Source organism: Gopherus evgoodei, chromosome 2 (genome assembly GCF_007399415.2).
Source record: "Gopherus evgoodei ecotype Sinaloan lineage chromosome 2, rGopEvg1_v1.p, whole genome shotgun sequence".
Classification (NCBI taxonomy): Eukaryota; Metazoa; Chordata; order Testudines; family Testudinidae; genus Gopherus; species Gopherus evgoodei.
Genome location: NC_044323.1, coordinates 111,427,094 through 111,439,221, shown reverse-complemented (window position 1 = coordinate 111,439,221; position 12,128 = coordinate 111,427,094). Strand labels below are relative to the sequence as shown.

At 44.3% G+C, this 12,128-nt stretch overlaps 1 protein-coding gene across 3 annotated transcripts in view; it reads left to right on the top strand.

Moving 5' to 3' along the window:
* The first annotated feature begins 8,104 nt into the window (after positions 1 to 8,104).
* Positions 8,105 to 12,128, top strand: part of GALNT1 (polypeptide N-acetylgalactosaminyltransferase 1) — a 210,025-nt gene continuing 206,001 nt past the window's right edge. For all 3 annotated transcript variants that reach the window (XM_030551488.1, XM_030551490.1, XM_030551491.1), the window contains exon 1: positions 8,105 to 8,513. The gene's annotated coding sequence lies outside the window, so the exon portion shown is untranslated. The remainder of the gene's footprint in view (positions 8,514 to 12,128) is intronic.

Genomic DNA, 12,128 nt, shown 5'->3' with positions numbered 1-12,128 from the left:
AAACTTTTTAACGGCTACATACAATTATCTTGTCTTTGTTCATAAAATAAAGCTTAAATGATACAAACAAAATAGAGACTTCATCTTTCCATGATGTATGACACATTTATGTTGCCCTAAGGCTACTTATTTTTACTAGAGAATAGCTCAGCTAGGTCATTGACAGTTCTTCAAGGATAGAATCAATCAGTTTCACTTTGTCTAGACTAGAACTGTTTGGGATAAATCCTATTCCTCTGAGGTCACAGGATATATTTGTATAGGAGTTATTTTTCTTTTATAGTTTAAATAGCTATATTTGGTAGTTGTGGATTGTCTCACTACCTGAGTGTTTTGCAGTATATGAAAGCATGTTGTCACTCTGCCAGAAACATCCTGGAAACACAGCTCTCTCTTCTTGATGTTTTCCGTGTTTAAAATAAACTTTGAAATAATTATCAAAACAAATAATGACATATGGAATGAAAATGCTTAGGCACTCCATTGAGACCACTGGAGATGGACCACTATGAGATGCTATAGCTGCAGGCACTTTTATGCCAACACTTTAAAAAAAGTGCTTATAACTTTCTGAAAATTAGTTTAAAACTGAAATTCTTATGCCCACAGGTGAACTTGTTTTTTGGAATATTTGGCTAAATTACTGTTGAGCTGCAAATACTTCTACATGTTCTTAACTTTATTTCTGAGAGTAATCCTATTGATAACTGTCAAGACCATTCATGGTAGTAAAATTAAGCTTGCACTTAAGTGTTTGCAGAATTGGGGCTTTGTATTTCCCACCTGCTCCTAGACAGGAACTAATGCTTCAAAATGCAGTATCAGTCTATTAGACAAAGAAGATAGTGGACTAGATTGTAATTTAAATCAGAGAGAAAAAATTTTCTCTTACCATGTGCTTACACTAATGTTTCAGGACCTGCTCTAACTCCTACCTCTTATGCTACATGTGATTGAGTTCAAGATATGCTGGGGCAAATCAAGTCAGAGCAAGCGGACATGCAACACTCAGTTCTCCTTCAACCTGAAAAGGAAGGAAAGCTTCATGAAAACCTCTGAGTGGGAAAAAAAAAATCAGATACTGTAAATGGAAGCCCTGGATACTTACATAAAAGCTGTGCTGGTCTGCATCACACATGAATATCTACTACTGAAAAACTGGTGAAAGATGACAAATTGCTTTTTGGTTGAAGAAACAAGTAAGAGCCAGAAATGATGCAGGGGATCCCAGATGAGCAAGGAAAATCAAATCATGCTCTTTTTTGTAGAAAACTTTTTACTATCCATCCTAAGTTTAAATCTGAAAAATGATTTTATGTGGAAAAGTCCTAACTCGTTTTCAGTTAGTAGTCCCAAAAAGGTTGGAAAGACTGTTTTAAAAATTGCTCCGTCAATAGGAACGTGAAAGACTAATGCAGGCAGCTTGTGAAATTAAGAATCTCTAAAATAAACAATGCTAATAGTTATTTTCCTCTGCCATAACCCACCCTGTTTCAGTTAGATAGAATCCTAAAGGCCAAACTGACCTTCAATGCTTGCACAGCTCCCATTCAGGGCCGGTGCAACCATTTAGGCGGACTAGGCGGTTGCCTAGGGCGCCAAGATTTGGGGGCTCCAAAAAGCAGCACCCCCCAATTTTTTTTTAAGTAGTTGAGCAGCCCGCTGCTGCTGGGATGGAGAGGGAGACTGAGCTGCCGGCGGCAGTGGCAGTGGGCAGCCCAGGGTGTCCCCTAGGTCAGTGCGCCACCGCGGCAGCCAGCAGCCCAGGGGGTCCCCTGGGTCAGTGCGCCACCGTGGCAGCCGGCAGCCCAGGGGGTCCCCTAGGTCAGCGCACTGCTACGGCAGCTGGCAGCCCAGGGCGTCCCCTAGGTCAGCGCACTGCTGCGGTAGCCAGCAGCCCAGGGGGTCCCCTAGGTCAGTGCGCCGCTGCGGCAGCCGGCAGCCCAAGGGTTCCCCCGGGTCAGCGCGCCCTCGGCAGCCCTGGGGTTCCACTGCGCAGTCGCTGCTTCACTTCTCCCACCTCCCAGGCTTGCAGCGCCAATCAGCTGTTTGGCGCCGCAAGCCTGGGAGGAGAATTAGAGAAGGACAGCGTGCTTGGGGAGGACGCGGAGCAGAGGTGAGCTGGGGTGGGGAGGTACCGTAGGGCTCCTCGGGCCAGCGGGTGGGGAGCTGCCACGGGGGTGAAGGGCACACTTCAGGGCGGGGGAGGGTGGGGAGCTGCTGCAGGGCTGGGGGGGGCACAAGGTGGAAGTTTTGCCTAGGGCGCGAAACTTCCTTGCACTGACCCTGCTCCCATTAATAGGAATGCAGGTCATGTCTGAAGGAGCAGTATGGCTATAAAACTCAGCTGAAAGCAACAGTGATGCAATGGAAATAATTACAAGCCAATAGAAAGAGGTTTCTTTAAAACAGATCTATTTTTCAGCTCCAGTAGCCCAGTGAAAATGCAATATAAACATTAACCAGAGAACACCACTTTCCTATAAAAATATTAAACTAATAGATTGCAATACCTTAACACTAAATCCCAACACACTTTTCCTAATACAAATACCATAAACTTGTTACACTATTCCCTAATGGCTAGAGCCACAAAAGTACTTAGGTGCCTAAATCCCAGGCAATCCACAATATCCCTGCCTAATCCACCTGCCTAATCCTGTAGGTATCGCCACTCACTTGGTGTCTAAATTTCCTCTGTAAAAGTTCCCCAGGCACCTATGTCTCTCCTTCTGGGTACATGGACTGCTGTTTCATTTTAGACATGTAGATGCTTGTCTCTCACCTAAGCCCCATTGCATGCCACAAACTGGGGGAAGACAGGTGTGCCTCCACCTATCTCATCTACAGGGCCTGATGTGGTAGGCATGGGCAACTGCTGCCTAACTCCATACAAAAATGGCCAGAAGATGCCTTCCCTTGTTACCTGTAGCCTACTTATTAGGGTATGCAGTTAGGCTGTGGGTAACTGCTGGTTCAATTCTCCCCTCTACCTGATAAGAAGAGAGATTTGAACAAATATCTGCTACCTCTCAGATGAGTGCCCAGCCACCAGGCTATGGTATAATCCAGTGGTTCCCAGACTTGTTCCGCCGCTTGTGTAGGGAAAGCCCCTGGTGGGCCGGGCCGGTTTGTTTACCTGCTGCATCTGCAGGTTCGGCCGATCGCGGCTCCCACTAGCCACGGTTCGCTGCTCCAGGCCAATTATACACAGTGGAACAGATTCAACAGAAGAGAGGCCTGCTCTAGAATACATCATAGCTCAGTGGTTAGGGTACTCTTCCCTGCCTCTGACCTCCCCCCAAAAGGCGAGAACCCTGGGTTCAAATCCTTTTTCCAAAGCAGGCAGGGGAGTTGAATCTGGGTCTCCCACACTGTGGGTAGGTGGGCTAAAGGTTACAAGAGGGGTGACAACAGCTCTTCCTATTTGTGAGAAGGAACTTAGATGCCTAATTCCTGGAGATGGGTCATGGCTGTGAATCTCAAATGGAGGGACATGCTTCCCTCTGGCCTCAATTTAAGTACCTAAATCTCTTTGGGTGGTGCTTAGGCCCACACCCCTTGCTGGCATTCTCTATTGACTATTTTAGGCTCAACATGCTGGTTTCTGTGATTCCCATTCTTAGGGCTCGTCTACACTTAAAATGCCACAGTACAAATGCACCGCTGCAGCTGCACGCTTCAGTGTAGACACTACTTACACCAACGGGAAGGATTCTTCTGTCAGCAAAGGTAATCCACATCCATGACAGGCAGTAGCTAGATCGACGGGAGAATTCTCGTTGTCTAGGAGACTTAGGTCGGTTTAACAACGCCGCTCAGGGATGTGGATTTTTCACACCCCTGACCGATGCAGTTAAACTGACCTAATTTTCGAGTGCAGACCAGGCTTTAGGCACCTAACTCTCTCCATGCATTACCTAGAGTGTCTAGGCAGCTAACTGAGGCCTGTGGATTCCAGTAGCCACTAGGTCCCCTCTAGTTAGGCCAGAGCTTCCACAGGCCAAGGATTTAAGAACAGATAGTTGGAGTCCAACCACTACGGAACCTTTTTATTCTATCATCCAACCCTTACCTCTTAAAGAGGCACATTTCATCTAGTGATTATCTTAAACATATTCTGGAATGTTTCCAAAACCAGGGCTGTATATACACCTCTACTTCGATATAACAACACCTGATATAACATGAATTTGGATATAACGCTGTAAAGCAGTGCTCTGGGGGGTGAGGGGGGGCACTCTGGCAGATCAAATCCAGTTTGATATAACGTGATTTCACCTATAATGCGGTAAGATTTTTTGGCTTCCGAGGACAGCGTTATACTGAGGCAGAGGTGTAACTATCAACTGCGCATGACAAAAAATTATTGAGAAGAGTGATTCTGCAAATACATGTTCATGGTGTTTTAAAATCAACATCTGCAGAAGTCTATATAGATTCTGAACTTGCATGGCTTGTCTCTCATCTTCAGTAAATCCTTATGAAGAGACAAACTTCCAAAACCAGTGATTTGGAAGCATAGATACTTACAGTGGGCTTTTTAAAAAGACCCGAGTTTCCTCCTGGAAAGAGAGTCGACAGCAGTGACATATACCAGGAACAACAGGTAGCAAGGACTTTTACAATTATAGAAAAGAAAATATCTCAGGTTATGTGCTATATTAATTGGAAAGGGGAGCACAAGTGCTGAATGAGGAAGCTTGAAAGGAAAACATGGATGGAATCATTAGAAAAAAGGGAACAACTGCTGATGTTCTTAGAGTAGCAAATTTAGCAGAGAATGATCTAATTTTGTATCTGTAAAGCACTAAGCACATTTTTTGGTGATGTAAACAATTTTTTAAAGCTTTACATTGTTTAAAAAAATTAGATTTGTTTACTGTGATTCTGATATTTCCTTCAATCGGGTTTTGATTTGCAGACTAGATTTTTAAAGGACGTTGAAACGAGCAATTTAGAAACGTATGCAAGCAAAAATATGTGTGCAGGGTGGATAAAAATCAATGATTTAAAAATAATTTAAAAAATTGGACTTTTTTGTTTACATTGATTTTTTTGAAAAAATGCTTTTTGAGAAAAATATCTATCTAAAGATAGTTTTAATTAAGATATATTATAACTCAAAGATATCTCATCATGGAATAGGGATTACACATTCTAATTCTACAGTATGAGAATAGTATCAGAGGGGTAGCCGTGTTAGTCTGGATCTGTAAAAGCAGCAAAGAATCCTGTGGCACCTTATAGTATGAGAATATATATTCATATAATGTTTTAAGAAAAGTTTTGTAAATGAGTTTCAATAGTTCATGGATTAGGGACTCAATCATATGGGGTTCCAGGGGCTTCTGTGTAGATTATTTAGGTTAATCTTTCTATCTACTCAATGAGACTCAGTGCTCAGTCTAGAAGATACCATCAGAGATGATTAGTTTTGCAGTTCTCAAACTGTGGTTTTGTGTCTCCAGAGATAACATGCTTGTTAACAGCAAAAATATTTTTAAATAAATAAATAATATATAGAGGCGAGAAATAAGAGACCTCAACCTTATTGTCCCTCTGCAAATTTGCGTACACAGAGTCAATCCCTTACCTCTCTCTAAAAGTGCAAAGTTTCAAAAAGTTCAATGAACAGGAGATTGTTGGGGGTGGAATGGATCTGGATAAGGAGAAGAAATCTGGAGATAAATGTGAGAAGGGAGAGACAGGCAGTAAAAACAAAAGTGAAACTGTTTGAACAGCATATTCCAGAAGTCTTGAGGTCTTTCTGAGTGTAGCCTTCATTGATTTGAGATCTATCACACCATTCTCTCAGTAGAAGGGAAAACCTATAATGGCAGCAGGCTGTAAAAGAGACCCAGTTTGGGAATAAGAACCATTCAAGAAATATGTTTCCTGATGAGGTTTTAAAGAAAGTCACACCAGTGAACTGGTGAAAGTCACTTAAGCACTTGGATTCAGAGACTGTTGAAGTGATAATCTCACTTTTAACAGCAGTACCTTCTTCTGCTGGCGTAGAAAGAATATTTTCTTCCTTTGGACTAATTCATTCCAAATTGAAAAAGCAGGAAAGCTTGTTTTTCTTTTCCAGATTATGAACAAACAGGAAAATGAAGGTGAAGACGACTGAGTTAGCTGCAGAAGCCAATATTTTAAGTTTCTTATATTGACCTGGCTGACATAGTCGATTTAATTTTTTTTTAAATATTTCATTTATTTTAGTTAAAAACAATTTTAACAAAAACAAACCTGATTTTAAAAAACTTGAATGTTTAACTCAATTCAAAAATTCATATGCTTATTTTGTTATAATATTGTATGTTTGCTGTTGAAGAAAAAAAATCCAGAATACATAACATTGTTGTTTTTAGTTAAATAAAACCATTTAAATGTCTGTCTGGTGATGTTCTCCTCCTAATACAGCATGGCAAGAAAATCTTCCAAATATTAATGATTAACCTGTTGAATTGGAGATAGTTCATCTCCCAATGACTTCATAAATATCTGCTTCAATTACCTTTGGTAAATGAAATAACCAAACTCATTTTCTTTTATAGCTGTAAAACTAATCTGAAAAGTTTTCAAAATAAATCACTTAAAAATGTATAGTGTGTACCTTCTAAAAATGAAATCTACATCTGTCTCTGAGTTGTGAAGAATATATAGTAAGGTTATAACAACCAACAAGAATGCATTTTTATGTAGAAATCCATGATTAAATCGAGTCTTCCTGACTAGTGATTTAAATCAATTGATTTAAATCAAATCCACTCTGAAAAAACTAGAATCGTTTTCAGACGCCCTGTTCCAACTGGAAAATATCACTGCCTAATGACTTGCTTTACTCTTTGGAGTATCTTTCCCGTTGAATTAAATGCGCTCTACATAAAAATCTCACTACCTGCCCTATGTGTCGAAAGCCCTAATCCTGCAATAAACTCTGTCTGGGTAACTCCCTGTGCCTGGGTAGAGATCTATGACGGCAATGGGGTTTCACATACTTGCAGGGGTTTGTCTCTATAGAACTAAATGAAGGATCTGAACCTTATGGACTAAAATAAGACTTTCTTCTACCCGATATATAATGATTGCACTTGCACACTGGAGCGATCAGCTCCATTCTGGAGCTACTGTAACCTACTGCACACAAGTGCGGCTGTACATGGATTTAACTGAGGCTGAGAGATGGCAACGATTATACAGAAAGTGTCAGACATGCTGATCATCTTGTGACATCTATAGCCTATGCATGTGCAAGTACAGTATTTGCCTGAAAAAATGTCACTTTGAACAACTAGTCTGGAAGATTACATATGTATTGCATATATTAAAAATACAGTGCACAGTTATAGGATCCAAAACAGACTATGGCCAATCCATCTGTAATGCCTTGAGGACAATACGTCTGTCACTTCCCTATACGTTCTGAACTTTTTGTGCCAAAGAAAGTGCATGTTCGACAAAAAAAAAGCCTTTTTTCCCTCCAATCTGAAAAAAATGTATGTGCAAAATATATCTGACAGCTGCTTCCAATTAAATAACAGTATGCAAAGGGTGCGGTCCAGAGCAGGCATACTGAGAGTCCTCCTCACCCCCTGTGGGCTGTCTTGCATCACTCCCCTGAAGCACCCTGCGCTCAGTCCCTGGAGAGCGAGGGTGAGGCGCAGCTATGACTACAGACTCATACATGCATATTATACAGCACAGCTCTATCCGCTGCCCCCATAACACCGCAGCTCCACCCTGCCGGCCTCACACCACTCACCTCCGGCACATCCGCGCGGCCACCCCTCGCCCCCCGCCCGCCAGCGGCGCACCACGTGGCTACCCCATAGATCCGGGTTACCGGTGGGCGGGGCCGGGGCGGAGGGCGGAGCCCGGGCCGGGGCAGCGCGCGGACTCCACCTTCCACCGAGCGAGGCACAGGAGACGCGTTCGCGCGCCGGAGCCGTTACTACCCCTCCCCCCCACCCCGTGAGGAAGCCGCCACCCCCGGCCGGCCATGGAGACGCGGCGCTGAGGGGTCCCCGGAGGCAGCGGCGCGCGGGAGACGCGGCGCTCAGAGCAGCGCCGGGGGGCGGCGGAGGGGTCCGGCCAGGCGGCCCTGTGTGTAACTGCCTCGCCCGGAGCGGGGCTCCCGGCGGCCGCGGTGAGCGGTGCGATTCTCCTGCGCCGCGGGCCAGGTCCAGGCGGGACTCGGGGTCTCCGCAGCCGGCGCTGGGAGGCGGACCCGGTATCAGCCGCGCCTGAACTTTGCGAGAGGGACGGAGCTTCCCCCGCGCCGAGCACCGGCGGAGTCACCCCGCTGATCGCGCCCCGCCTCGCACCTGGTGCCCCCCCCGGCCGGGCGGACTCTGCGCTGTGACCGGAGCAGCGGCTGCTCCTTTCCCCAGCAGCGGCTTCCCGGGGCCGGGGGGCTCGGCGCTCTCCGGGCGGCTGCCGGCTCGTCCCCCGGGTGCGAGCAGCGCGGCCGGCGGCCCGGGGCCATCGCTTGCGGACGGAGCGCCGAGGTGAGTGAGGCTTCGGAGAGGGGGCTGCTCCCTCCGCCAGGTCCGGGCCGAGCGGGGGCCGCTAGCTCGGGCGCTCACCCGCCTGGAGGAAGCGAGTCAGTGAAAAGCAGAAACTGGTTCTCGTTGGTTCCCCTCGTCATTGCCGGGGAACCTCAACAGCCGCTGCTCGTAACCGCCGGGGGAGCGGGGGCAGCCGAGCCGCTCCGCGCTGCCTCTCCGGTCCGCTGGGGTGAAAACCCTTCTCGCCCCTTGAGGGGGGCTTGCAGGAGCGCGCCGGGGACCGTTAGGGATTGGGGGACTTGGTACTACGGGCACGGAACTTCTTCTGTGCCTGGGGTCAGGAGAAGAACAGCTGCATCCTCCCAGCTCTTCCCCTTTGTCCCACTGTCACATGAAGTTTGATCACTTAATGGTGTTATTGCATAATGTGTGACTAATATTTCAGACTCTTCCCCAGTGGACTCTGAGGCAGGTTTGTTTTATTTCCTTTTAATTCATAAAGCTGAAGAGGATAAAAAAAGAAACTAACACTTTTCTGTTTTTGGTAGTGGCTTTAAAACAAGTTAGTTTGCATATGACCCCACTGATTATTTTAATAGTAGGTCCATCTTTCTTAAAAAATACTGGCCCTTCTTCTTTCCCCAGACTTGTTACTAAATATGGCCAAATTTTTTAGGTCACAGTAGCTCGTTGCTTTCAGCAGCATCCAGAACCTGTAACTGCTATGCTTCTGGGGGTGAGACACCAAATAAAGGCTGTCTTTCTGTGCAGCAACTGCTTTGGAAAATATTTTTTGTGGCAGTGAAAAAAGTGAACCAGAATTTTCTGTTTTCTGTATAAATTGTATTAGTGCTGTATGAACTGTAAATTTACAGCAACCAGTAGCTGTGCAAACCAAAACTATGTAACTAGCTATGTATTTTATACACTCTGTTACTCCTCACTGGGGATCCTTTGCAAAAACAGTGGCAACCGTGCTACATGTTACATTTCTACTTAGGGCACCAGAGAATCCATTTTTATTGCAAAAGCTTGTTCATACTGGGGGAAGCCTTTCACTTCCCAGTGCCGGCTTCATCATTTTCTGGGGTTTGGAATTTTAGTAAATGGTTTTGGTAAGGCTGTATAAGATTTAAATATATATTTATCAGTTTTGTGACACTGGCTACAAAATCTGAACGCAGGTCAGCAGGCAAACATTTTTAGAACCAGTGGTGTTAGTAATATTGTAGATAGATGCACAGTTAACAGGAGGTGATGTGAATGATATCCTTGAAGCTTTTTCAGCACAGCAAGGATATGCATCACTTCTGAACTGAGACTTCTGGGATCCAGGAGCTAGTGTTCTTGGAATTTTATAGTCGAGCACTGTTTTCAGACTGGTAGATTATACAAATAAAGATGCTTTAGATGGGCACTACACTTTAGAGATGTGTTGTGAAAATTCCATAAGTACTGTATGACAGGCATTGAATGGTTCAGTTTTGAGGTGGTGCAGCTGTTTTACATAAACACTTTTTAAAATGTCCCTGTCATCTCAAATTAGATTTGTTGAAAGGTATCATGGGAGCAATTCATTGTTGAAAGTAGTTAGCCAGACGGTGATGGTGAATCTTGTGTGCCAAATTGTTGTGCTGGCAGAACAGGATGCTGCTATCTTGTCAGTGAAGGCTATTTGTCTTTGTTACCATTTCATTTGGCAAGGCCAATATTCAGGAGCATATGTATATGTAAATCTGCATGTTACGTTATTTCCCTTTTAAGAACCTTCAATTGCTTTTTATTTCCCTGGGAAAATAAGAATAAAAAGTATGTATTGATAGGTGCACGTCTAATAAATCTTAGATCACTTATTTTAATTACATTAAATGCTTGATGAATTAAAGTTTTGTATCAGTTAAATATATAAATTTTATTTTTTTTGTTCATTAAATTTGTTTTAGTGCCATTCGGCCTGCTATTAACCCAATACCTTTCACCATTACTAAGGCATCAGTTCAGAGCACCAATACAGTATAGACATCAATACTGCAGTCTTCTCCAAGTTGCTTTGCCAGTGCGCTTCTACATTGAACTACAAGGTTGATCTCAGCATGCTTTGATTGCCTACCTATGGATTATAGCAAACTTTTTGGTCTGAGGGCCACATCAGGCTTGCAAAATGGTAGGAAGGAAGGTTGTTCTTCCCCAAACAGCTTATCCACTGTTTCCCACTTCCCATCCCCTAACTGCCCCCCTCAGAGCCTCCAATCCCCTCCCCCCACTCCTTGTCTCCTGACTGCTGCCTCTCCAGGACCCTGTCCCCTATCCAGCACCCCCCTGACTCCCTGTCCTCTGACTGCCCCTATCCACACCCCTGCCAGCCTCCTCCCCCCCCCCGGACTCCCACGTCTATCCAATGTCCCCATCCCCTGACCGCCTCCCAGGATTCCCTGACTCTAACTGCTCCCTGGGACCCCACCCCCATCCAGCTGTTCTCTGTCCCCTGACTGCCTCAATCCCCCTGCCCCTAACCGTCCCCAGGACCCACCCCCTTACCATGCTGCCCAGAGCTGCAGGGCTGGTTTATTGGAAAGCCTGGGGAGTGGGTGGGGTGCAGGCTATGCAACCTGGCAGGAGCGGTGGGCCAGAGTGCTCCCTGTGTGGCTGCAGGGGAGGGGGACAGTGGGGATGGTGTTAGGGGCTGGCGTCCCCATCTGGGAGCTTAGGAGCTGGGCAGGATGGTCCTGCAGGCCTCTGCTGTAAGCGCAAACAACTCCTTTTGAATCCAGTAGGAATTTTGTGAGAGTGCACTGGATAGGATTTGGCCTAGAAATTAAAATTAGAATCTGGCTTTCTCTACTTCTTGAAAAATGTTCATTTGAATATCTCTATTTTCTAGAACCATAGAAGTTTGTAATGGCATTAATATTATAATATTACCATAATTTTGGGTTAGGTGACTATTTTAACTGACAGTATAAAAGTACTATTGCTTCTTTAAATTTCTGAATTCTCATCTTAAAGTCTTTTATCCTCTCTATTACTAGCAAATATCCAATATGTTCACATCTATTTCCTCAAAGTAATTACTTAACTATTGCACATTCATCCTTAATTTGTGGAATGAAGTCTATTAATTCAGTAAGGTCTCCAAATATCTTCCAGGATTTTAGAAAAGTGTGAGGAGCTAGCAATTTCAATGTATTTACTGATGCTTGAAAATTTAAAAAGCTTAAGACATATAAAAAACACATTTTCAGGAGGGAAATAATACTTTTTGAAAAATAGTACTTCAATTAATGAAGGTGAAGGTTGGGAAAACTTCACAGGATTCCTGTGTGTGTGAGAAACTCTTGCTGATAGCTTGCAGTCCAGATTCTCATATCTTGATACATCAATTTTTCCTTTAAGTTTTTAGTACATGTTTTAGTCCAGTAGTGCTGCTAGAATTCAGGGCCTGTTGATCCTTACTTTTTCTTTAAAAGTTTTTTAACAGTTCTATTTCAATTCACATTGGATTTAAACTTCTCATGGAAATTGAGATACTGGAGCATATCCATAGCTGATCTAGTTCAGTATGCTGTCTCAGACAGTAGCCTGCACAAGATTCCTTATAGGCAATGTAACAAATCT